This window comes from Sapajus apella, unplaced genomic scaffold, assembly GCF_009761245.1.
Source record: "Sapajus apella isolate SASKATOON/1434 unplaced genomic scaffold, GSC_monkey_1.0 scaffold3, whole genome shotgun sequence".
NCBI classification, from domain to species: domain Eukaryota; kingdom Metazoa; phylum Chordata; class Mammalia; order Primates; family Cebidae; genus Sapajus; species Sapajus apella.
In genome coordinates this window covers 51,481,149-51,508,053 of record NW_022436943.1, presented here as the reverse complement: position 1 = coordinate 51,508,053, position 26,905 = coordinate 51,481,149, and the positions used below count along the sequence as shown (strand labels likewise).

Genomic DNA, 26,905 nt, shown 5'->3' with positions numbered 1-26,905 from the left:
CCAAGGAGATCACATTAGGGGAGGAGTGGAGTGGGGAAGGAAGAGTAGACACTCCACAAAAGAATCTGGGGGCCTCTGGTCGACAAGTCCTTCAGCTGAGTCTGAAGGCCCATCGAAAATTCAGGAAGCAAAAACAAATTCCACAGCTTCACCAACTCTGAGTGGGACCAATCACGTAATGGGACCTTACTCTGATGCCTGCTCATGTCATCAAGGAGTTGATCAGAAAAAAGGCCTGAGACTGTGTGTCTGGACAATTCAGTGAAATCCTCAAAGCAAAAACCTGGCCCGTGTGGCCCTGCTAAGACTAGGGTCTGGCAGCTGCCCAGGAGGTTATGAAAGGGTTTAGTTTCAGGAGCAGTTGAGCTCTGCCGTCCAGCCCTGGAGAACCACAGAAAGTAATTTTGCAGGAATGATCCACAATGGCCAACCAAGAAGAAGGAAGAAAACTGTTTCCAGAATCCTGCCAGAGACCTCTGTCAAAATGGCCCTGCCATCTACATCTTGAAAGGTGAGAATGAGGGCACACAGACCCAAACCAAAGGCACTCTTGGTCCTTCCTGTACATCACTGTACCCCAAATTTTCTGCAAAGTCCTTTATGTTTAACAGCATTCCATTCTCACAACAACCCTACATTATGTTAAGGAAACCGAGACCCAGAGTAGATGTGGTCTCTGCTTGGGGTCCCGTAGGAAGTAAACTGCAGAGCTGTGATCTCCCAGGAGGTCTCGTAACTCAGAGCCCATGTTCCTTCCACTCCTCACAAAGTCTTGTGAGTCTATGTGCTTGAAATAACATTGGAGTGAGAGAAGAGGAAGGGAGCATGGAGCACAGTGGAAATTGTGTCTTAAGCCACCACCCTGACTCACTCCCTTAATTCAGTAGGGAATGGCAGCTGAAGTGTCTGCCTTGAAAGAGTAGGGGTTTCTAGAATCACAGTGCTTATGAAGGGGAATCCAGGCTGCCAGTGACTGAGGCATGATTCAGCATGGTGACTTCCAGATCATAGAGGAAGCCTTACCCAACAGCAGCCTCAGATGCAAGAAGAACAGTGCCCATGCTATCTGACAATTCTGAGACCCACTGTGGCTCCCTGCTTCCATCTCCAGCCTCATTTTAAACTAAGATGCAAATGACTGCAGTCCTGTTCTAGGATGCCATATCAGGAGCCCCACGTGGGCTTTGGCCTTTGTTCCTGAATTGGTCCCCATTGGGAATGTTCTTGCTTTCCTCTCTGCCTCTCTAACTCTGAGCCATATTTCAAAGATGACTCCCTCAAGTCCCTTTTGTTTGACCAGATTTGTTTAACCTAATCTGTTTACTCATGGACTCATCATATCATTCATTTAGCCAAAAATTTGGCAAGCACCTTCTATTTTCCTGGGTTCTGTGGCAGATATTGGGATGCAGCATTTAAAAGAAAGCTCAGCTCAATCCAGCAAGTGTTTATGGTGGTCACCTGGTGTGTCGACCCCTGTTCTAGTCCCCACTAAGAAGGCAGAAGGTCATCGTCCAGAGAAGACCTGACCTGCACCTACTCATCCCCTGTCCTCATTGCCACACAGGAAAAAGGAATACATGACAATAAAGGGGGCAAAGAGTAACAATGAAAGCTTGGAAGATGCTTCCCTGTTATAGAAACGTTTAACTTCTCTGGGATATGGAGGGGTCAGAAAGGCTTCTAAAAGCAGGTTGCAATCTAGATGTGTTTGGAATGACGAGTGAGATGAATGAACAGCTGGAATCAAGAAACCTGGGTTCTGGTGCATACTCTGCCTCTGTGCTGACTTGGAGCAAGTCATCTCTTCTCTTTGGACCTCATGAGGTAGTTGGAATGGCACAATGGCCAAGGTCTCTCTTGCCTGAGCTCTGATCTTCACATTGATAGACTTCATATTAACTTCATATTGTTCATCTTGTGTCTCCAGGCTTCTATTTCCTTGTCTGTAAAATGAAGATTCTAATAACCAAACCTTGAGACTCTAGAAGATTCAACAGGAGAATACGGAAATAGGAACATGCTGAGCCCTGGGAAGGGATGAGTAGGTGCAGGTCAGGTCTCCCCTGGACGATGCTTCTCTGCCTTCATCATGGGGACTAGAACAAGGATGGACACCCAGATGAACATCATCAAGACGTGCTGGGTTGAGATGAGCTTTCCTTCTCACACACACAACACACACACTCACAGACATGCAGCTATTATCCTCTCATCTCAGAATACTCTCCTCCTTCATTTCCATCAAAGCACTGAACTCCTCTGTCTAAACCCTGCTCCATCAGCAGCACCAGCCAAATTGCTCCGAGGCCCCTCCCTCACTCTCCTTTCTGGGCTCTTACATTGCATACATGCTGAGCACAAGGCTTTGGGGGAAGTCAGAGTTGAGATTAAATCCTTCCTAACCGTATGATTTAAACTCACTGGGCCTCAGTTTTCTCACCCATAAGGTAGTGGAAATAACATAACTACGTTATGGGATTCTTTTGAGAATTAAGTGAGACAATCCATAAAAAGTGTGTGGCAGAGTGCTTACGCACGGTAAGTGCCTGATACACTTAGCTATTGCTATTCCTACTCTGTCAATCACTCGTAGTGTGAGTTTGACCAAGTGACTTCACCTCTCCATGCTTCTATTTCTTAGGATTGCTATGAGAATCGGGTAAATTAAAGTATTAACAGTCCCTGACATACATACATAAGCACTACAGCGCGACCTATAATTGTCACTATTTTTATTACTACCTTTTGTACCCAACTTACTCTTACACTCCTATTATTTCAAGAAGACCTTTTTACGTCATTGAATTTAGAACAATGGCTTCAAATTCTGAAACTCTCTTCCCATGGAGAAGTAGAGTCTATATTTCCTCTCCTGAATCTGGGCAGGTTTATGATAGCTTTGACTAATAGAGTAGAATATAAATGACACTGTGTGGCTTTAAGAGCTGGGTGAAAGGTCACATTCTTCTGCGTTGTTTGCTGGAACACTTCCTTTCAGAACTGTAAACAACTGTGTGGGAAGTATGACCATCTTGAAGCCACCATGTGTGAAGAAAGCTCAGGCCACATCTAAGGGCCATCTGCAGGCACCTAGTAGCCAGTTCCAATTGATCGCAGGCTTCCAGCTAACCTAGTTCAGAAATTCCACCCCTCAGTTATTTAAACAATCCCCAGCCATTCAAGCCTTCCTAGCTGAGGCCCCAGAGAGCATGCAGGGCACACAGGATATCCTTGCTGTGCTTTGTCTAAATCCATGGAATCCTGAAGAATCTGTGAGCATAATACATGGGTGTTGTTTCACATCATTAAGGTTGGGGTGGTTTATTTCACAGCAACAAACTGGCAAGCCCATGATCTATCAGAGACTTCGCCAAGATTTCTAGAGACCAATTTGATATCTGTCCATGATCCAGCTTTCTCAAGGACTTTCTCAGAATCTCTCTTCTACTCTGTAGGTGTCTCAGCCACACCCCTCACTATTTCATCTCTTAATGTTTTATAGGCATCCCAATGGGCTCCATGCCTGTTTGCAAAATCTTCATCTTTATTCAATGAGTTCTCGGGTCAGATCATGTTTTCTATTTTATAGATGCTAAAGCAGAGGCTAAGAAAAATTAACTGACTTGTCCAATGTCATCCAGGTGTTTTGGCTTCCACTCCAGTGCTTTTTCTACTGCAATCTGTCACAAGCACAGGGATAAAAATTGTCAAATCTCTATATTCTGGGTCTGAATTGGGAAAAAAAAATCATCCTGGAGCCAGAGGGATTACCAACTCCTTGAACAACTCTAAACTTCATTTCTTTATAAGCCCTATAGAACTGTCACCCAGCCTGCCTCTGCAGAAACAACCTCTTAGTGGCTTAAGCAGAATGACAGGCAAGCATTTGCTTCAGAATAAAATGCTGCAATTACTCTTAGGTAATAGAGGCATGGGTGCTTACGTGTGTGTATAAAGCACTTTAGCTAATATTGCCAGTCACCACAGTACCTAGAAATCTTAAGTCCTGCCTAGCCAGCCACTGTCCCCCACACTCTTTCCCATTCCCCAGGGCCAAAACACAGTGAAGATTTGTAATTATGTACCAGTAAAACAGCACTTCAAACACACACATACCGAGACACACACACACACACACACACACACACACACACACACAATTCTTTTTAAAGCCCTTATTTGTAACACCACCAATTTCCAGGGCATAAACACTTTCACCATGTCAATTTCATGTTAGCCACATGAGGAGTTAGGAAGATGTGAGCATAGTCAGCTCTTATGAACCAGTGAGTCAGTTTCAGTGCACCAATGAGCCTCACTTCTCACTCTGTTGAAACATAACCACAGAGTCAAGCTGCCACACTGGTTTTGTCTCTTTACTAGTTTGCCGTCTGCAATTTCTCCCCAAAGACCAGTGTTCAGGGAATAATTTATTCTCAGTACATTGAAAGAGCCATTTTCAACTAGAACACAACTTGCACAAGATTAGGACATTTGGCTGGTGTAGTTATTGCTTGTTCATTTGTGCACTATTTTTATGGGACTTAAAGCTCTCGATAATTAAAAAAAAAAAAAAAAAAAAAACTCTTGTATTGGCAGAATTTAATACTCTACATTTTGGTTTGGAAGCCTAGCATCTACTTAGCTTTTGAGCCCCTAAGATGTACAGTTCTATCTGAAATCCCAATGTAAAGAAATGTAGAATGGTAAAATCCTTAGAAAAGTGCCTACACTAATTCAATATACACCATGTGCCAGACATTGTTCTAGACACTCATGGCAATACAACCATGATTAAAAGAAAGTCTCTTGTATAGTGAGCTTTGATTTGAGTGCAGGAGATAGTTGATAAACAAGTCAATAGGAAAATGAACAAGATAAAGTCATGTAGTGTCAAATGTTGAAAAAAGGAAAAAAGGGTGAGGTAATAGAGACAGTGTGATATGACTTTAGATTAGGTAGTCAAGGACAGCCTCTCTGAAAAGGTGGCATCCAAGCTGAGACTTGAAGGGCAAGGAGGAGCCAGCCGTGCCGAGAGCAAGGGGAGGGAAGAGCTTGGTATGTTGAATGTGGCTTTGATTTGCATTTCTCTAATGACCAGTGATGATGAGCATTTTTCATATGTGTGTTGGCCTCATAAGTGTCATCTTTTGAAAAGTGTCTGTTCATATCCTTTACCCACTTTTGAATGGGTTTTTTTTTTCTTGTAAATCTGTTTTATTCATGTTTAGATCCTCACAGCCTAGTACAACATCTGGGAAAAGAGTGGTACCCAATACAGCTTTACTGAATCATCAGTGTTAGCTGGCTTTGTTAAATTCATGAGCTGGTCCTTGTTTTTTTGTTTATTAGTTCATTTTCATAAGCCAGATTGGGCAAGAATTACCATATCCATAGATGGATGCTTGCATTTCATCCTGAGAGTATAATCACGTAGTATAAACTTTGAACTCTCATTACACACAAAGGGATCTAAAAGTTTGTGAGTCACAGATACCTTTGTGCACTAGAGAAACTGGAGTCACAGCCACTGAGAGCCTGAGAGATTTAAAAACCCTGGAAGTAGAGGAAACTTCTAATTTTGACCAAATTGGAGTAACAGGGATCTGCCTTCTCACCTAACCAAAAAAAAAAAAAAAAAAAAAAAAAAAGACAAAATATGAACAATAGTTTGGAAAACACTTGACATCAGGCAACAAAGGACAATAACGCATACCTGAGGCATGGTATGGAAATATACAGAATATTGACCGAAGAGGCAAAAGTTGGGGTTCTAGCTCAGGAGATTCCTATGATTGCCCTAGATGATCACCTCGAGAATTTTTCCAGGTCTCAGCACAAGGAGGGGGATCTAGGCAGTGCCCAGCAGGCAGGCTGAGCTGGGGAGATAAAGGTGAGTCCAGGTAGAACAATGTAGCGGGAGCTCACAGAACCCAGAGCCAGACAGGAAAGAGCTGCACAAAGAACTGCAAAGTCTGCACTGCACACTTGCTAGAATAGCTAAGACGGAGGCTGACTGTGAATTGCAAAATAATCACGCAGAGTGAAAGAATCCACATGCCAAAGAGCATATAACAGTTAATTCTTTGTATACGAAATTCTAGGGAATGAAAACTAATATCACAGCAACAGAAAGCAGATCATTGGTGCCTTGGGGACAAGGGATAGGAGGGTTAACAGGGACAGTTTGGAAGAAGGGATTACAACAGGGCACAAGAAAATTTTGGTCGTGATTGGCATGTTCATTATCTTAATTTCATAGGTGTAGATATATGTCAAGACTTACCAAACTACACACTTTAAATATAAGCAACGTAGTATATGTCAATTATAACTAAATGAAATTGTTTGTTTTAAGAAAACCTGGGATTAAAGGTCATAGGAATATAGGTGTCAATTATAATAAAAGCTTCTTTTTTGTTTTTTAAGACAGAGTCGCTCTCTGTTGTGCAGGCTGGAGTACAGTGGCATGACCTTGGCTCATTACAACCTTTGCCTCCCAGGTTCAAATGATTCTCCTGCCTCAGCCTCCCCAGTAGCTAGGATTACAGGCACATGCCACCATGCCCAGCTAATTGTTTGTGTTTTTAGTAGAGATGGGGTTTCACCATGTTGGCCAGGCTGGTCTCGAACTCCAGACCTCAAGTGATCTGCCCTCCCAAAGTGCTGAGATTACAGGCGTAAGCCACTACGCCTGGCCTATAATGAAATCTTAGTCTTGTGTAAAATGGGCTTCTGTACTATCCCAGAAACAGTCATGCTCAGTCATCTGCTGGGGCTTCCCCAGTGGTGATTGGTGTAGAAAAAAAAGAGTATCCGTTGATATTAATTGAGGAAGAAAAAGACCTGGGTTCTAGCTCAGACTATCCTTTTATACACTGTGTCACTTCACATAGAAATGTCCCAAAACATGATTGGGAAGGAACCAAGCTCTTATGTTTAAAAGCAAGAGGAAATAATGGAGAGCATGAGTTTGCAAACCAGACACACCTGGATTTGTTTTCCTACCTTGTCCCTGAAGAGCAACACTCATAGACGAGTGCAGGAAGCCCAACTCTATGGTGATAAATTTTTACGCATTGAAAAATTTATTTTTCTCTCCTGAGCTGCCAACATCCAGATCAAAAATCAGAACATTATCAGGCCCCCCCGCCAGGAGCACCCTCTCATGCTCCATTTCAATCACTACATACATCAAACAAACTTCAGTTCAAATTCTACCTCTACCACTCATTGGCCATGTGACTTTCAGCACATTTTCTCTTTCATAAAGTGGAGTTCATAATGCCAATTTGTCAGATTTTATTTCTTGAAGAATCAAATAAAATCGCAGGTTTAAATCATCTACCACAACGTCTAACATGTCAGTGGGTTTCATATACAGGCGTTCCCCTCCCAAAGAGAAGCTTGGAAGGGCCAGACTCCAACAGGCAGGAGACAGTAGAGGACTCAGAGCATCCCAAGTTGCATCGGGGCACACCTGTGGGTGAGTCACTTTGCCATCCTGGGTTCCAACTCGAATCTCATCAAATGAAGGCCCCATAAACACTGGATTCAATACAGTACTCCTTCAGGACGCCTTGCCAGGGATACGAGGATGAATAAGACATGGCCCTCACCCTTTGAAGAGTTTGGAAGTCAGACTTCTCTAGTTCTGATCAGCTGCGAGTGTGAACCTCAGTTTCTTTGAAATTATGTAAATATATGTAAGTGTACAAATGGGGAGATCAGTGCCATCTTTCAGGATGGGTCATCACAAGTACGAGAAAGCTTTTCCAATCAGCATCTTGCCTTACACTCCCAAATCAGAACCTCTAGGGTTAGGCCCCAGAAACATGTACGCATTGCCAATTCCCAGGTGATTCGGATGCAAGTGATCTACATAGAGCACATGAGAACCTCCATTGAAGGAGCTGGGATGACAAAAGTTGTACTGAGCCCAGGACACACACTGCCAAGTTAACCATTACTAATAACTCTCTAAGGCCAATTTGCTTCCTCTTCATGTGCCTGTTTTCCCTAAGACATACCAAAAATAGACTCCCCTTAATTAAGAATTTACAGTTACTTGAGCTCCAAACAAGTCATTTTTTTCAAACCAGGATCTCAGCTCCCCATTCCTACTGAACATCAGCTATCAGGAATGATTTGCCTGTTTTTCAGCAGCAATTGATCATGGCATGGCAAGCCTGTCCTGGGGCCTCCTCTGAATAAACAGCCCACAGCACTGAGAACAAACCGTTCTGTCAACGAGCAGGCTGCTAGCACAGACAACTCTGTACACCTGTTGTCACAAGTGCTAATGATAAGTGACACTCATCACTGAGGATGTCTGTAACAGCCTTCCCAAAAGAATGGACAGTTGCATCCAATTACTAGCCTTGAATTATACAAAATAAAGAATGATCATTAATAATTATAATAATAATAACAATAGCCAGCATTCACAAGGCACAGATCATATGCCCAGATACTCCTGGACCCTTTTAATGTGTTATTTCACTTACTCCCTGGTATAGATTGAATTACTGATTTCAGTTCTTCATCTTTCATTTTTCCTTTTTTACACTGTTTGCATGTGACTTGCAGTTGTCTCTAAAGGTGGGGGGTATTTCCCCACTTCTTCCCTCAGACAAACCTAGACTACATCAGCTAACGACAGATCTGTGCGTAAGAATAAGTGGTTCAAATTAGTGGACAGGAAGCCACTTATGTGGTGACTTGTTACATAGCAACAACTGACCAATTCTATCTCCTAGAAAAGTGATTGGCAAACCAAGGTCTGGGCCTAGGTTCTGTTGTTGTAAAGAAAGTTTTATTGGAACAAAAGAAAATAATTCATGTACTTACATATCATCTATGACTGCTTTCTTGTTGTAACAGCAGACTTAAGAGGTTGTCACAAAGACTGCATGATTTACAAAGCATAAATATTTACTGTCTGGCCCTTTACAGAAAAAAAAAAAAAAAAAAAAAAAAAAGAACTGCTGGTTACTTCCCTAGAAAAGGGTTTCTCAAACATTACCTTGCATCAGAATCACCTGGAGGACTTATTACAAAGGTGGAGCTGAGCCCTAGACCCAGGATTCTGATTCAGTAGGTCTGGAGTGAGACTCAAGAATTGCACTTCTAATAAATTCCCATGTAGATGCCCATGCGCTGGTCTGAGGACCACACTTTAAGAACTACTCCCCTAGAACAATGGTTCTCAACGCTGGCTGTATATTAGAATCACCTGGAGAGCTCTCGCGTTGAGCCCTGAGGTATATCAGTAATTGCTAAATAGCTTCTTGGGATTTCTAGTTTGCAGCTGGGATTTAGAACACTACTCAGGAGCAGCCCTTTTAGTCACTGAAGTATTGGTTGAGCACCACGAACAAGCAACTGTCCTGAAAACAGCTTTGAGGACACAGTCCTGAACCTGAAGGAATCCTAGTCTGAGGAGCAGACACACAGGTAAATAGCAAAAGGTAAGCTATGTGTATGCTGGAGGTGAGCATTCGGTGAGAGGATGCCCCGGGGATGAGCTGTCAGGCAAGGCTGGGAGAAGGGTAGGGGAGGTCACCTGGGGGAGGTGACACCTGAAGCAAATTTTGAAGAGAGAATGTAATACGCATTTCACCAATAAGGAACGTGGACTCAAAGTTTTAGGCCGCTTGGCTAGAATCACATTCTAGTATCCTGGTCAGGACCAGGATCCAAACCCAGCTCTCGGAACAATTCCCTTCCACCCAGATGCCTGTTTATGTCTGTCCCTCTTCTATTCCGGACTCCAGTCCCATACACTAATGTAATGACATCTACAAAATAAGTACCTTCTAAAATAGCTGTTATTAAGTAATGGATCTAGTTGAATCATGGTTTCGAGGCACATCAGGGTCTTCAGGTGTCTCAAGGACATCCACTCAAGCCGCAGTCATCCAGATATTCTAGGTACTTCAGAATCCTCACTTGTGTGGTTGAAGGTTGTTTTGTACATTACAGAGAGACAAGAAGATATCATTTACCTCTTGATGGAAGTATACACCACCACCTGATGTAGTCTTCTTGCCTGAAAATCAAACTTAAGTTCAATCAAGGATCTAAGTACCATTTACCAGAAAAACAGTGAACCACAGAGAGGCAATCTAAGAAATCCAGATAGAATGAATCACTCATTTCAGAACAAACAATTCAGCTTCTTCAGTAAATTTAAATTGTGAAGGAAAGGTTATTATGAGCTAAATTGTGTCCCCTTTTTACAATTAAGAGGTTGAAGCCCTAACCGCCGCTACTTCAGAATATGACTGTATTTGGAGATAAGGCCTTTAAAGCGGTAACTACGTAAAAATGAGGTCAGGTGAGCGGGCTCTATCCAATATGACTGGTGTCCTTATAAAAAGAGGAGATTAGGATATGGATATGCAGAGACAAAGGACCATGTGAAGGCATACAGAGAAGATGGTCACCTGTAAGCCAAGGAAAGAGGCCTCAGAAGAAACCAACCCTTCCAAGACCTTTGTCTAACACTTCCAGCTTCCAGAACTGTGAGAAAATACATTTCTGTTGTGTAAGCCCTCCAGTCTATGATATTTTATTATGTCGGCCTTAGCATACTAATATGACGTCCCTTATTTTTAGAGCTGATGCTTTGGGCATTACTCAACAAACCTTTGAAAACAGCCTCCAGCAACTTCCATCCGCTGGTCTGGTCTTTGGTTCCAACTTCCGCCATTACGTAATAGAAAGTCTTATCCTTCGGATCAGACTTTGAACCCTTTATGTGAGGGAAGCTGCCTGCTATTTGCATGTCTTCCCTTTTCTACCCTAAACACCTCAGTTCTCTCACTTGTTCCCAGGCCGCGGCTTCCAGACCCTCCCCAAGCACGGTGCTCTTTACCCATCTGAAGAAGGCATACATCCCTGGAGGCCTGCCTTGCTCAGGGCTTTTGAATTTGCTGTTCCCTTTGCCAGAGACCATCCCAGCCTCGGAGATCTGCTGGGCCCACTGCTTTGCTTTGTTTGGGTCTGTGCTCAAATGTGACTTCGTCAGAGAAGTGTCCCCTGGTCTTTTCATTCTTGACTCCTTTACTTTGCTTCTTCTCTTCCTATAGCACATATTAGACATTTAATCAAATCTTTATAGGTTGCCTGTCTCCATCCAATAAACTGCAAGTTCCCTGAAGACAGGTACTCGTGTTCATCCCTGCTGCATCCTGATGGGGCCTGCTGTTCCACAGGGGCTCAACCTGTATTTCTTGGATGAGTGAGTAAATGATAGCTGGTTTTGTAGTGGGGCATTCCAGTTCCAAGATACAGCAAATATCTTTGCTTATGTTCCCCCCTTCCCTTTAAAAAGGCTCAGCAACAAGCCTAAAAGTAGCAAAAGGAAGCTCTATCAGCGGCTGCCCAGCGCCCTCAGCATCAGCCCCTCCAAAACCGCCAGCCCGCTCAGGCTGCAGCTGGACAGCCCAGAGACACTTCGTGGCCATCTGCAGACCACCAGGCCCAAGACAGCCAGCTGCGGAGACAGCAGGAGGCCTCGGGGACACGTGCTTCAGGCAGGCGTGCACCCACCCCAAGCACATTCGACTTTCTCCTCATCAGACGGCTCCTTTGCATCTGCCCGTGTGTACTTTGGCTTCCAAAGCCTCTGTTTACAAATCTGGGTCAAGGAAGGACAGGAATTCCAACAACACACAATTCACAGAAGCCGGCCCGTGGCCTCCGTTCTCATTTTTCCTTGTAAGAAGGCTGTGTGGAGCAGCGTTGAGTCACTGTATTTGGAAGCTTCCCAGAGCCAGTTGATATCCAGCTGTCATCTGTATTTACCATCATTGCGACTTGGAGAAAACAGTACCATCTCTGTGAGCCTCCGTTTCCACACTTTTTAAAAAGAAGACAATGACACAACCTTAACAGAATTAGAACTCAAGTATGAAGACAGTAGCACATGGAACTCATTCAGTAATTTGATATTTTTTTTTACATTCCCAAGTAATACTCTAGCGTGTCCCATCTCGCAGAATCCCGGAGTCGTCCTGATCCCACTTTCTCCCAAAGACAATCGGCCACCATTCTACTTCTTAATTTGTCATGAATTCATCTACTTCTTCCTCTTTCTGTGAGGATCTTCACTGGCTGTTCCTAGCACAGACTCGGGAGTTGTCCCCTGTGAGTTTAGTCACGTCTCCGCCACTTCTGGCTGGGCGATGTTGAGCATGTTATTTATCTTCCACGTGACTTGGTTTTTTAACCTGTAAAATGGAATGACAGCGGTGGGTGTGGAGTCAACACTGTGGATTCCCGACTAAAAGTCTCCCCCAACACTCTTCTCCATTGCTACCTCATGTATACAAGCTGGGAAGCCAAGTATTAGAGTTCCTAGCCTCTCTGTAGCCAGGGGTGTGCTGTACTCATCCTGGCCCAAGATACAAGCAGAATTCTGCTGCTAAGTGCTATCAAAGCTTGAAAGTTAGGTTATAATATCCATGGGAAATGCTTAGGGAAGGGCCTGGCTCACAGAACAGAGATGACTGCGGAATGAATGTAGCAAGGTAGAGACCAGGAAGGAAACAGATTTAAGCAAGAGGAATGAGGTGAGGATCAGGTGATAGAGGAAGATTTCAGGGAGGTGGATAGTGCTGGCACGGAGGATAGGACCTGGCCAGGGCCTGAACATCCCCAAAAGTCTCCTGTCCCTTGAAGGGAGCTAGTTAAGGAGTCAGTACAAGGGACCTATCATTCATCATTGGACTGTGAAATGCTTATGAACTGGTCTCAGCGCACATTCCAGTCACCATAAGTGTGAACGGTGTCTTTCATCTCACACTGTCTGGCAGCTTTCTCACCAGACAGGGCAAAGCTTTGCGGGAAACCCCAGGACATAGGGTTGTGCACAGCAAGGTCCCCTGGGATGCTCTGCGGGGGCAATGCTAGCCACAGCCCCACTTGGGGGAACACTCATGTATGATACCCCTTCATATGCCCTGTCCCAGCTGAAGAGCTGCTACACCGTGTCCAGGCCCTCAGAGGCATAAAGGTCATCGAGAGATGTTAGGAAAAATTCCAGTGAATGGGTCTGTCTGTAATCATCACAGAAACTGCTCCTCCCTTTCCTGAACCTGGGTGGGTCCCTTCCACCTACCCAGCCACCCCATGGCAGAACTGCTAATATTGGGGAAGAAGCCAGAAAATAAACAGAGGTAAAATATTCCCCCAAAAGAGTGGCTCTTAGGTGTCCCAACAAGGTGACCAATTGCTCTCCACAAAGTATGTCCAGATTCTGACTCCAAGCAGAGGTGGTTCTAGCCCCAGCTTGGAGATTGATCAAATATGTAAAAGGTTATATTATGCTGGGCACTCAGTAGCCCTTTTGAAAACATGTTTTAAATACCTTCAATGTCTAGTTTCTCACAGGCTTAACCTGGAACACAACCACAGAAATGTTCTTTCCAAAATGCAAATCAGACTCTGTCACTTTCCTGCTCAGAGACTTTGATGGCTCTGCCTTAACCATGAAATTGAAGCTCAGCCTGGCAGATGCATCCACTGTTTCCTCTTTCTTATTTCTTTTTATATGCTGGATGTCTCAAACTCACTGGTATTCCCCAGACACCCAGTGATACTCATCCCTGCTTGCCTCTGCACATCATTGCATTCATTCAATAACTTACCCATTCATTGAATGAACATATATTAAGCGCTTACTGCATTCCTGTATGTTACTTTCTAAGATACAATGATAGACAAGAACAACTGCCTGTCCTTAAAGAACATATCGTCAGGAGTACCCATGCCTGGCAGGACATCAGAGTCACACACAGGGGTGCTCAAAAGCACAGAGGTTTGAGCTGCATCCTGGTATCTCAGAATGGAAAGAGAAGGAAAGGAAACAGCCAGCAAAAGCATCATAAGAGAATAGGGGGAGCTGATTGCAGATTTCTCCTTTTACCTCCCTGACAACCAGCTGGGTGAATGGGCTAGGCTGTAGAGCCAAAAACACTGATTCAAAACTCGGGCATTTTTGTACTCTTGCTTGCTGAGACCTTTCATCTTTGCATCTGTGGCTGGGTGAAATTATTCCTAGGTCTCCCTTTTACTTTCAAAAGTGCCCTGTTTGGGATGATAAGTTCTATAAGCACCTTATTCTATAATCAGCTTTCCCCTTTCCTACGCGTGAGCACTTGGGAGAAATGGCTGAAACTTCCTGAGCCTCAGTTTCATGGTCTGTATCACTGAGTGAGCCATACCTACTTGAGAAGGTATCAGAATTAAATGAGGTGATGTCTGTCAAGTCCCTGGCACAGTAGATGTTTAATTCACAGAAGCTGTTGTTATTTTTTTGCCTTGTAGAAAGTGGTTCTTATCTGCTCTGCATTGTTCATTATTAAATGAAACGAGACCTCAACGATGAGAACATTCAGATGAAACACAGAGCATTTATATTGGTGGAGAGGATGGCCTGAGTCAGCAAGACATTGCTTGGGTAGTCGCTGGCCAGGATGACAAGCCTGTTTAAGTGTCTCCATTACAATATTTAAACTTCAGCTCAACAGCCTAGAAAGCTTCACTTTACTACCCACCTTCTTGGTTTCAATTTCTCATAGTGTTAGGTCAAATGCCAGCAATGGATCCAGAAGGAGGAAACTGCAGCCTATTTTGATGTCCAGGGTCAGGCCGAGGAGAGAGACTGACACATTATCTGTCTCACTGACTGTCCACTGCCCCCACCACAGAGGTGACTCATCAGATGGCCTGTCTGAACAGTGATTCTGCCGGTGATTCATCGTTGCCCACCAGAAAGCCCCCTTCTTAACGTCCTCTTTCTGAGCTCTTCAATTAGAATTTGAGGTCCAAGGAGATTTAGAGGGAAGGGAGGGTAGAAACATCTGACAGCTGGACCGAGTGTGGCTTCCCTCAGTGGCAGTGGGACACAGGGAGGGAGAAGAGGAAGTGCTGGGTGCCTCTTGCTCCCAGAGTGAGAACTTGGAAACAGCCAGAGGAAAAATATATATATAATAAATGGTGAATATTTATAATATTGCAGAGGTCCTTAGGGGTGAAGGAATCTCATCAAGGACAGGAAGGAGGGTGAAAACTTTATAGAAATCAGAAATCTTTTTGGTTGGCGTTGCAGGAAGGTTGCTATGTGAATGGATTGTTTAAAAGTCTAGGGTATAGCAAACTGAAGATAAAGTGGATCAACGTAAAGAGAATATGTGTCGAGTCTGGGATAGAAGGAAGACTAAAGCAGGAGTTTTCCAGTGCTATGCTAGAAAGACAGTCACTGAGGCTGGTAGATATTCAAGTCTCTAAAAGTATCCCTAAGTTCTCTAGAATGGGCCGAAAAGTGGTTAGGTTTCCTGAAGTGTGATAGGTAAAATTATTATCGTACATACACATAAAGAAAAATTCCTTTACAAGTCATCTCTGCCTTCATATCACTTGTACATCAAACCAAGATTATCACATGTATTTTTCTTTAAGCACAATTAAGTAAAAATATGCAAACTTTTTCTTTCTCCAGACATGCCAAGCTTCAGCTGAAACTCAGGCCTCATGCAGTTCTCTCTGCTTAGAATGTTCTCTGCCCAACCTCCACCTGCCCCACTTCTTATCATACAGGTGTCAGGTCAAATGCTTTCTTCTCAGTGAAGATTTCCCTGGCCACCTTGTCAAACATAAATGCCATCTGGTTATCCTCTCTCCAGCCCGTGGTTTATTTTTTTCTGAAGAACTTTCCAGGATCTCAGCCTTATCTTGGTTTACTTGTTTGTAACCTGTCTCTCTCCTCCAGAATGTAAGCTCCAAGAGAGCAGGAACTCCTCCTTGACATTATTCTTGCCTTAATCCTCAGTGTCTAGCCTATTTCTTGCCATATGATAGATGCTTAATGCATGTTTGTTGAATAAAGACCCATTAAAGTGAATTATGGGCTGAATAATGCCATTCTTGCATTGGGGAAAAAAGTGTGGAGTTGTAGGTAGGACATGGAGAATTGTGTGTCATCCTGGACATGGCCATAGGAAAGTGTAAAACACTTATTTTTGGTAATAATTATACTTTTTCCCCCTCAAATGAGCCATGGACCTGAGAGTTAAGTAGGGATGAACTGTTTTTCTATGCTGGTAAATATGGATTAGAGCACATGGCTTAGAAATGAGTCTAAAACAGGTTTCCTGCTCCTGCCTCTTTTGTTAGAGATGACTCAGTTACAGCTAGAAAACTGTAAGCTTCTCCATTTCCTTTCCTCCCTCTTTCTCTTCCTCACCCCTCCTATCACCCTGACCCAGGGCAAAGGCTCTCCCAGTGGGCTGACCTTATGGAAGACGTTGAAGCTGAACGAACACCTGTGACTCTGAAAGTCATTCTTTCATGGGGAAGAGCAAACAAGGATACAAGCTTCCTCCCCAGTTCTTCTGAGACTACAGGAATTTCTGTATGGAAGTGGGCTAATGCAGGAATGAGTGGAAGGAAAATGGGTTTCCCTAGAGTAAATATCATGGTCATGAATGTGTCATGGGTAAAAAGGGAAGCCAAGGACCACTGTAAACCACTGTGAGCTCCTAGAGATGAGGGATTATGTCTTCAACTACTATTTAGAGATGACTGATCCTAGCAGGTATCTTTGTGCCTGACACACAGTAGTGGTCTATCAGTGTGTACATAACAGTGTGCTCTGAAGGAATGGAAGACTGTATGAATGATTGACTGGATTTGTGATTGAGTGAATAAAATATGCATTATACATCTATCTCTTACAAATCTAGTAAATGTGAGTCTAATCTTAAACCCTGCTCTCCTTAGAATATAGAAGAAAAAATATATTTTTTAGACACACAAGACTGAGAACAAGAACCTGGACAGACTTGACCTCACTAACTTCTGGCCATGTTTTAAACCCTCTTGGGACACCTTCTAGCCCCAAGGAAACTGGGGATCTGTGAGTAGTTCACATCATCTGTGACGAACCAATAAGTCATCTCTGCCTGCATTCAGTCTCTTGAGGAGACGTTCTTAACTTAGGTCCATGAACTCTGCAAGGATCAGAAAGCAGATGCCTGGAGGTCTATGATGAATGAGAAAAAAATATGGCTTGATTTTCACTAACCTCTAACTGAAATTTAATATTTCTATCACTTGTGTATGTAGACAGACACAGTTTATCAGCAATAGCTGTGATTTTTGTCATCCACAGAAATGACAGATAATTTCATATCATATGTCAGCTGTGGCAGAGATCATAAAATATTGCCCTCATGTCTATTTCAAAGTTACATTAGTTACTGGGCTTCTGATAGATCTTCTTTGATGCCTTTATGTAACGTATAGATTACTTGTGGTAGTGAGGGTAGTGAGGCCTCTAAGATGCCCTTCAATGACTGAGCCTTCTGGTTTTCACAACCTGTATTCAGCTCTCCCTTGAGGGTGAGCTGGACCTACTGACCTGCTTCTCATGGATGGAATAGGGCAAAGGTGAGGAGGTGTCCCATGCAGGATGAGGTTATAAAAGATGACGACTTCGGTCTTGCTCACACTCACTTTCCCTCTTACTTCCTCACTCTGACAGAGCCAGATGCCACGTTAGGAGCTGTCCGCAGAGAGTCCCACGTGGCGAGAAACTGAGCACAACTTCTGGCCAAGAATCAGTGCGGAAATGAGGCCCTCAGTTAGACATCTCATGAGAAACCCAATTCTGCCCACGAGCCTGTGAGCGAGCTTGGAAGCAGACTCATGCCCAGGCCATCTCGAGATGACTACAGCTCTGGCAGACACCTGAATTGCAGCCTCATGAGAGACCTGGAGCAAGAGGACCCAGTGAAGCCACGCCCAAACCCCTGACCTGCAGAGACTGGGAGATAATAAATGCCTGTGGCTCTAGTATGCTGTTTGCTGCTCAGCAATGGAGGATAACTAATATAGCTTTGTGTGTCTGTGCTTGTGTGTGTGCGCATGCGCGTGTGCTGTTTCATAATAGCTTTTTGCTATAGTTCCCTTTGAAATCCCATGTATCTTTATTTAATTCATTTAAAGTTATTAATCTGAGAAGGAATCATAGGCTTTACCCATCTGCCATGGAGGTCTATGCCACCTAGAAGAATGCCTGTCCCAGACTCTGTTTTGAAGAAGACATGGATTCCTGGAAGAGGGATTATACATATAGAGTATATATATATGGTGTGTGATGTGTGTGTGTCTGTGTGTGTGTGTGTGCATACATACTACATTTTCCACACTTTGGAGGTGATGAAGTGGAATTTGGTCCAGCTGATGGGGCCCCTGAGGTTGGAGCAGTAGATTCTCATCCAAACAGCAAGAGACACCAAAGGGAAAGAAGAGAGCAGAGATCCTGTGTGGCAAGTTTGAGCCCAAAGTCTGAAGAGCAATGGGGCAGATAGAAATGACAGGGTTAGAGCCAGGAATGTCAGAGTTTGGGGAAAGACAGGCATCCTGAGCTGCAGCAAAACAGGGGTCCTGAGAAAATGTTGTGTCTGCAAGTGATTTGGCCTCATTCAATTAAAAGGATAGATCAGCAAAGAGAATGTAATCTCCTATCCCATTCAGAGCAGAAACCCCATGCTGTATGACAGGCATTTAGGCACTGCTTTCTTGCATCTGTTACAAAGCCTGCCCTCTCACCTAAATGGTAAGCTCCTTGGAGGCAAGACTTATACGTCCTTGTTTTCTTTTAATTCCAGAGATCTACTGCAGCATGTATGTCCACACATCAAATATCTGCTCATAAACAGTGGTGGGCCTGGGAAACAGAGATGAACTAAGTTCAGTCTGTCTTGAGTTGCTCACGGTCTAAAGAGGGAGACAGATCAATATAGGCATTGACATTAAAGAGCTTCAGCTAAAATGTGAACTGCACTTCTCAGTAGGTTTGGAGTCTCTCCAACCCTTGACTTTACATCTGTTAAAGAAAGGGAGTAACACTCATCTTGCTGGTTTGTGGAACATTAAATGAAATAATATATTTCACGAACCTTGCATAAGACCTGACATGGGGCAGACATTTGTACCTTGCTTCTGATTCTCACACCATTTCCAGTCTTCTGATCACAAGGCCACAAGTGTTTATGGGAGATCAAATTCCTGTGCAAAAGCTGTGGCAGACTTCTAGAGACAAGTCCTTTTCCTAACAAGCTTTCCTTCTCACGGCAAGATAACATTCACCCACATGCTATGTTCTGTGAGCTCTTGGAAGCAGAGGCCATATGGAACTCATTTTTGCACCCCAACAAGTAGAAAAGTGCTGCATCAAAGTGGGGGCTGTTCAGCACAGGTCGAATGAATGACTAGGATGATAAATAATAAATCACAGTAATCCCTCCAAAATCGAGTGCAATAATGCCATGCAAGAAAGGTCATCATGAGCTGGAGGACAGGGGCCTTGACCTGGCTCTTTAAAATGTGGAGGACTTGGATGAGTGGAGGAGAACTGGGGTAGAGAAAGGAGGGAGACAGTGACAGCCTACAATCACCTTGGGAGAGGAAGGAAAAATACTGATGAGGAGATGCGTAAAAAAGCTACAATGGCCTCTGTCAAGTTTCATTTTAAAAGAGAAGAGATCAGAAGTAACTGTGGCAAATGTCAACATCTGTTTATAAGTGGTAGGTGCAAAGGTGATTAGTATATTCCCTACGCTTCTTGCTATGTTGAAAATATTTCATAACAAGAGAGGAAAAAGCATTTTAGGTGGGAAGAATGCCAGAGGCAGGTGCAGAGAAGCCAGGAGACATGTGGCAAGTGCAGAACAGGAAGCCCTGAGGAAGACTTCTTAACTCAGGTCCCACAGGCCACATCCCAAGTGAGGGGCAGGGGAGCAAGTCTGGTGCTGTCCTTGGTCCTGAAGCAAAACCACATCCTTGGGCATTGCTATTTCTAGTTACTCTAAAGCAGTGGGTTCCTGCCTAATCTCCCCAGTGCTCAAAGATTTCCTTAGTATTCTGTAACTTAATTTTTTAAACTTATTTTAAGTTCAGCCATACAAGTGCAGGTAACATAGGTAAATTTGTGTCATGGGTGTTTGTTGTACAGATTATTTTATTGCCCAGGAATTAGGCCTGCTACTGTTAGTTGTTATTTTTGTGTGTGATTTATTATTTATCTGTGATTTATTATTTATCATCCAAGTCATTCATTCAACCTATGCTGAACATCCCCTACCTTGATGCAGCACTCTTCTACTTTCTGGGGTTGTAAAAACGGCAAAAATTAAGACAACCTGTTGGTTGCTTTTCCTGGTCCTCTCCCTCCTCCCACCCTCCATCCTCTGAAAGACCCCAGTGTGTGTTGCCCCCACTATGTGTCCATGTGTTTTCATCACTCAGCTCCCATTTACAAGTGAGAACATGCGGTATTTGGTTTTCTGTTCTGCATTAGTTTGCTAACAGTAATGGCCTCCAGCTCCATCCATGTCCCTGCAAAAGACATAATCTTGTTCTTTTTATGGCTGTATAATATTCCATGGTGTATATGTACTACGTTTTCTTTATCTAATCTTTATTTACGTGGATTCCATGTCTTTGCTATTGTGAATTGTGCTGCAGTGAACATACAAGTGCATGTGTCTTTATAATAGAATAATTTATATTCCTTTGGGTATATACCCAGTAAAGAGGTTGCTTGATTGAATGGTATTCCTGTCCTTACATCTTTGAGGAATCACCACACTGTCTTCCACAATGGCCGAACTAATTGACACTCCCACCAACTGTATATGTGTTCCCTTTCCTCCACAACTTTGCCAGCATCTGTTACTTTTTTACTTTTTAATAGTAGTCATTTTGACTGATGTTAGACGGTTATCTCATTGTGGTTTTAATTTGCATTTCTCTAAGGATCACTGATGTTGAGCCTCTTTTTCATATGCTTGTTGGCTGCATGTATTTCTTCTTTTGCAAAGTGTCAGTTTATGTCCTTTGCCAAATTTTTATGGGGTTGTTTGGGGTTTTTTCTTGTAAATTTAAGTTGCTTATAGATATTGGATATTAGACCTTTGTCAGATGCATAGTCTGCAAAATTTTTCTCCCATTCTGTAGGTTATCTGTTTATTCTGTTGTTGGTTTTTTCACTGTGCAGAAACTCTTTGTCAGTTTTTGCTTTTATGTAACTTAATATTTTGAAGTCCAATTTTATCCAACTACTATCACTAAAAAAGAAATAAAAATTTTTAGCAACAGAACATGGGTTTTTTCCCAACCTGATAGTAGTATGTATCTATTATTTACCAAGCTCTTGTATGTGCTGGGCACTGTGGTAAGCAGTTGTTACATATTGTCTCACATTGCTATAATTACCTTCATTTTATAGATGAAGAAAGAGGCACAGAATGATTGAGGTCACAGAGCTCATAAATGGCAGAGTTGAGATTAAAAGAGGTCATGTAAGTACATATCCCAGGAATCAGCTACTCACTCCCTGGCGTAGGCAAATAAGGCCTTAACTAGGTAGAAGGAAGTAACCCTGTGAAGTCATTGTCTTGTTTTTCCAACTATACAGGCAAGACTGTGGATGCCAAAAATGGCAGTGTAGGTTAAAGTGCCTCATAAATTATTAAGTCCTCTGCTAATGTTGGCAGCCCCCTCTGCTCTCTGTCATTGATAGAGATGGTTATAGTGACAATCATACATCTTCAGCAGATGCCAACAACATAAACTAGATTCTACTTCTGTGGCTCAAGGAGGTAAGCCAAGGCAATAATAATAAATAAATAAATAAGAAGTAAAAGAAAGAAGGAAAGAAATAGAAAAGGACCCTTTTTCTAGATGGGACAGACTTGATTTGTGCCGTTTATTTTAACATATATTAGCAATGTGACTGTGGGAAAGTCATCTGATCACTTGCCAACCTCAGTTTCCTCTGCTAAGAAGGGGTTGTGTCACCTAAATGCCCATCAATGATAGACTGGACAGGGAAAATGTGGCACATATACACCATGGAATATTATGCAGCCATCAAAAATGATGAGTTTGTGTCCTTTGTAGGGACATGGATGAACCTGGAAACCATCATTCTCAGCAAACTGACACAGAACAGACAATCAAACACCGCATGTTCTCACTCACAGGCGGGTGTTGAACACTGAGAACACATGGAAACAGGGAGGGAAGCACTACACACTGGGGTCTGTTGGGGGGAAATAGGGGAGGGACAGCAGGGGGTGGGCAGTAGGGAAGAGATAACATGGGAAGAAATGCCAGATATAGGTGATGGGGAGGAAGGAAGCAAATCACACTGCCACGTGTGTACCTATGCAACAATCTTGCATGTTCTTCACATGTACCCCAAAACCTAAAATGCAATAAAAAAAAGAAGGGGTTGTGTCAATCCATAAGGACAAAAGAGATCATGTTGATAAGGCAGCCTAGGAAAGACTATGGCAGTGCTGCTGCTGGCGATGGCAGCTGCTTGTTGACTGATTGACGTACTGCCTTCTGCCTCATGCCAGCCACTGTGCTTAGGCACTTTATGCACATTGCTCCAATCCTCATGCTCGTTCTAGAAAGTTTCTATTCTATTGCTATCTCCATTTCAAAGATAACAGAACTGAGGCTCAGGGAACCCTTAGTAGCTCTCAGCTAAATCATAACGCAATTTGACTCATCTACTCAGATGGCACTTGGGAGGCTGGATGGTAAGGGCTGGTAGATAAGAAGCGGCCCTGCCTTACTTTTTCCAGCATCTAGGCAGGTGCTTCCAAAAACAGGTCCCATTTCAAGATGGTATTGAGAAAATCTCCTGGGCTGCCACCCAGCTTACCAAAGTGCCAAATTCCAAGCCCAGTGGAACCCAGTCCGGCTCCCCCCATGCTCAGAAGGCAGCTGCCTCAGGTCCTCCCCTATGTCTCCCTTTCTCTAGTCTCTGAATCAAAGAAAAATTTTCCCTCCACGCAGCAAAAACCAGTGCAAGGGAACTTGCTCCCTCCTCCCTGCTGAGGAGGCAGGGGAGAGGATAGAGGAAATTGTGCCAAAGGTCACGGTGTTCTGGGTCAGCATGTCCCAGCTTTGAAGTCAGAGCTGCCAGCACCAGGCAAGAAAAATGCTGTGGGCTGCTCCATCTATCAGGCCTCAGACAAGCTCTGGCTGGGCCTTGGCCTACACAGCAGCTGCACACTTCAGGGAGGACCACCTACACCAGAGACACCTCCTGGTAGCCACAGCAGCACCCTTAGGAACCTGTGACTACAGAAATAGCCAAGCCACAGAGCACACAACAGCTTCACAGGTGTGCCCAGGTCCCTTGCCCTCTTGCTTCCAGAACCAGACTCCCTGGGGGAGGGTAAGCATTTCTGCCTTCCCCAGGTTGTCTTCCTTTCTCTTGCTGTGCTTAGAACTTCTTAATTTGTCCAATCTTGACTCCCACAAAAAGAAAAAAAAAATTAATTGTGCAAGCACCATGTACACAATGAAGGGCTAGTTAAAAAAACACCACTGTCTCTGTCTTTGTAGAGTTTATAGAGGGACATAGATATTAACTAATAAATGGAGAGGTTAGGATAGAATTAAAAGTTGTGGTGGCATTATGAAGGAAAGAGAACAGGGTGCCAGAGGAGAGAAGAGAGACCAATACAGGAACCTCCAGATAGGAGGATAGGAAAGGTTTCTTCCATCAGGCGCAATGAGATTGAGGACTGAAGGATCAGCAGGAGGCTGCCTTTAAGGCAAGCTGGAGCATGGAGTGAGGGATTTTTCTAGGAAAGAGCATGTGCAGAGGTCCTGAGGAAGGAAAAAGAATGAGATATTCAGGAAACTGAAACAATATACATAACAGATAGATGTGAAACCCCAATTAAACTGTGAGACCTCAAGTCCACACTTAAATTCTCCATCTCAGTATTCTCAGGTAGAATCAGGTAAGGATAGAGGGAGGAGGTACACTTGAACTCAGTGTGAGAAGATGTGAAGATGGAGAATCAGAAGATAAATGGTTCTAGTTTACAGGGTTTTTAGCAGATACCCAAAGTCTCCCCGCTAGAGGATAGAACATCAACTGGTACCTACAACTAACAATAACTAACTTACAGATGCATATTTTCTAAGTATATTCATCCAGTTCTTCTTCATCATTCTTCAAGTTGGTCTAGAGATGTTTGTCTACAGATAGGAACAGAAAGTAGGAGAAATGAGAAGAATCCAAGCTCCTGACTCTTTCTCTTCTCCTTACCGCTAGGGAGAACCAGTCTATGGAAGTGTATGGACCAGTCTGTAAAAAAGGGGCTTGAAACAGAAACATCACCTGCCACATATTCAGAGCTTCCAAGTCCAGCTATACCCAGCAGGCCAGCAAAATCAGACTGTGGACACTTGGGCGATTATGAACTCCTGGACCTAAAACAAGGCACTGACCTCTCTGAGCCTCAAGTTGCTGTTCTCACGAGACAGCAGAGCTGCCAATATAATTCAAATGCGGGGCCCCTTGTTGGAAAAGAGGGGGAAAGTATCATTCAAAGGACTATTAATAAAATATAGAACTATTTCTTTTCTGCCAGTCTCTCTTTTGACTTGTCATGCTATTTTAAATTTCTTATTTAATGTAAATATAAGCATCATAAATATTTTAAATCATCAGCATAAATTTTAGCATTCATCTTTATATGGCACAACTCCAGTTTTAAGTGCAAGTATAAGGGAATTGAATCCACATACAGAATCACCAGAATTACCCAATTTGTATTTTGCAGCCTATACACGCAGATATATTTTCTTCTTACCAAAAGAATAAAAACACTGCCCAAAACAATCTCAGTTATTTTTATTTTCTTTTTCAATACACACACATTATACCAATGCTCAAAATGGGTGGTGGCTTTCATCACACACTTACCTGGTACTGCCTGTGAGCTCCATTGAACTTCCAGGCTCTGTGAGTCCACCAGAATTCTGGCCTCATGGGGCATGACAAGGATGATGTGTGACAAACAAGAAATGTGATATTGAGCCTTTCTCGTCTCATCACTTATATGGTGCACTGCTCCATCAACTTTACTTATAAAACTCAAACTCAGGCCAGGAGCAGTGGCTCACGCCTGTAATACCAGCACTTTGGGAGGCCGAGGAAGGTGGCTCACGAGGTCAGGAGTGCAAAAACTACCTGGCCAAGACGGTGAAACCCTGTCTCTACTAAAGATACAAATATTAGCCAGATGTGGTGACAGGTGCCTTTAATCCCAGCTACTTGGGAAGCTGAGGCAGAGAATTGCTTGAACCCAGGAGGTGGAAGTTGCAGTTAACCCAGATCGTGCCGCTCCACTCCAGCCTGAGCAACTGAATGAGATTCCATCTCCAAAAAAAAAAAAAAAAAAAAAATCTCGAAGTAGCTCCCGAGCTCTCGATCCAAGATGGCCGTTTAGGAATAGCTCAGGATTGCAGCTCCCAGTGAAAGCGCAGAGGGTGAGTGGACGCCGCGTTTTTATTGCCCACAGACTAGGCAATTCCCAGGCACAGAAGCTCCACAGGTCACCAGTGCGGCTGTTTGGCCCCGCGTGGCTGCTTTGTCGGTGCCGTGGAGCAGCGGTTCTCCCTACAAAATACACCGCTCCAGGTGCCCTTTTGGCTGGCGATTGGAGCCACGGAAAGTCACCCATTCGTCTGTTTAAAAAGAGGACTGAGCAGGGAACCAGGACAGTAGATTTCAGGGCAAAAAGAAAAAAAAAAAAAGCACCACAAACCTCAGTGCCGCTGTTTAAGCCAGCTCAGTGAGTGGCCGCAGGGGAAAACAAACAGACCCCGGCGCCTCTTCAACAGGCGACTGGAACACCAACTTAAAAAAGGCTCTGAGGAAGGGAGCCAGGCGATCAGGCTCGGCTGGTCCCACCCCCACAAAAGAACAGCAATCAGAAACTCTGGATTGAGAGTTGCACAGCAAGTGCAGCTGAACCCGGGACGGTCCAGCTCTGTGGGGGAGGGGCGTCCGCCATTACCAAGGCAGCCCTCCACGACGGAGGTAGTCGGCAAATGCTGAGGCAGCCCGCCGTTGCCAAGGCAACCCGCCACAGCAGAGAGACTCTGCCTCAACAGAGGCGGGCCACCATCACCAAAGCAGTTCTAACTACACCCATATAAACAGGACTGCAAAGAAGTTCACTGGGCAGCTGGGCAGAGCCCACAGCAGCTCAGCAAAGCCTCTACAGGCCGACAGTGACTAGGCTGCCTCCTTGCTGGGCAGGGCAGCTATGAAGGGAAAAAAAAAGAAGGCAGCAGCATAATGGAAACTCATAAATAAAGCACTATATCCCTGGGACAGAGCACCTGGGAACAAAAAGCAGTTTATGAGTTCTGCTGCAGCAGACATAAACGTACCTGCCCAGCAGCTCTGAATGAACAACAGAGCTCACAGCTCACCATTTGAGCTCCTATAAAGAAAAGACCATCTCCTCAAGCAGCTCCCTGACACCTATATATCCAAAGAGACACCTCATAAAGGAGAAATCAGATTGACACTAGGCAGGTATCCTTCTGGGACAAAGACAGCAGAAGAAGAAAACTGGTAACCACCCTTACTGTTCAGCAGCTGCTGCAGGTGAACCCCAGGCAAGCAGGGCCTGGAGTGAACCTCAGCAAACCTACAGCAGAGGGGCCAGACTGTCAGAAGGAAAACCAAGAAACAGAAATAACCTCATCATCAACAAAGAACATCAATCTGAAAGATTTGAGACCCAATCTGAAAGCCAGCAACTACAAAGTCGACAGGTGGATAAATCCTTAAAGATGGGAAGAAACCAGCGCAAAAAGGATGAAAACACCCGAAACCAGAACACCTCTCCTCCTACAAGGGATCACAACTCCTCACTAACAAGGGAACAAGGTTGGAGGGGGAACGAGTGTGATGAAATGACAGAATCAGACTTCAGAAGGTGGGTAGTAAGAAACTTCTGTGAACTTAAAGAACATGTTCTAACCAAATGCAAAGAAA

General features: G+C 43.8%; 1 long non-coding RNA gene across 1 annotated transcript in view; it reads right to left on the bottom strand.

Moving 5' to 3' along the window:
* Positions 1 to 26,905, bottom strand: part of LOC116529120 — a 370,222-nt gene that overhangs the window by 39,116 nt on the left and 304,201 nt on the right. Inside the window, exon 10 of the long non-coding RNA XR_004259387.1 lies at positions 8,854 to 12,239. This is a non-coding gene — a long non-coding RNA (uncharacterized LOC116529120). The remainder of the gene's footprint in view (positions 1 to 8,853; positions 12,240 to 26,905) is intronic.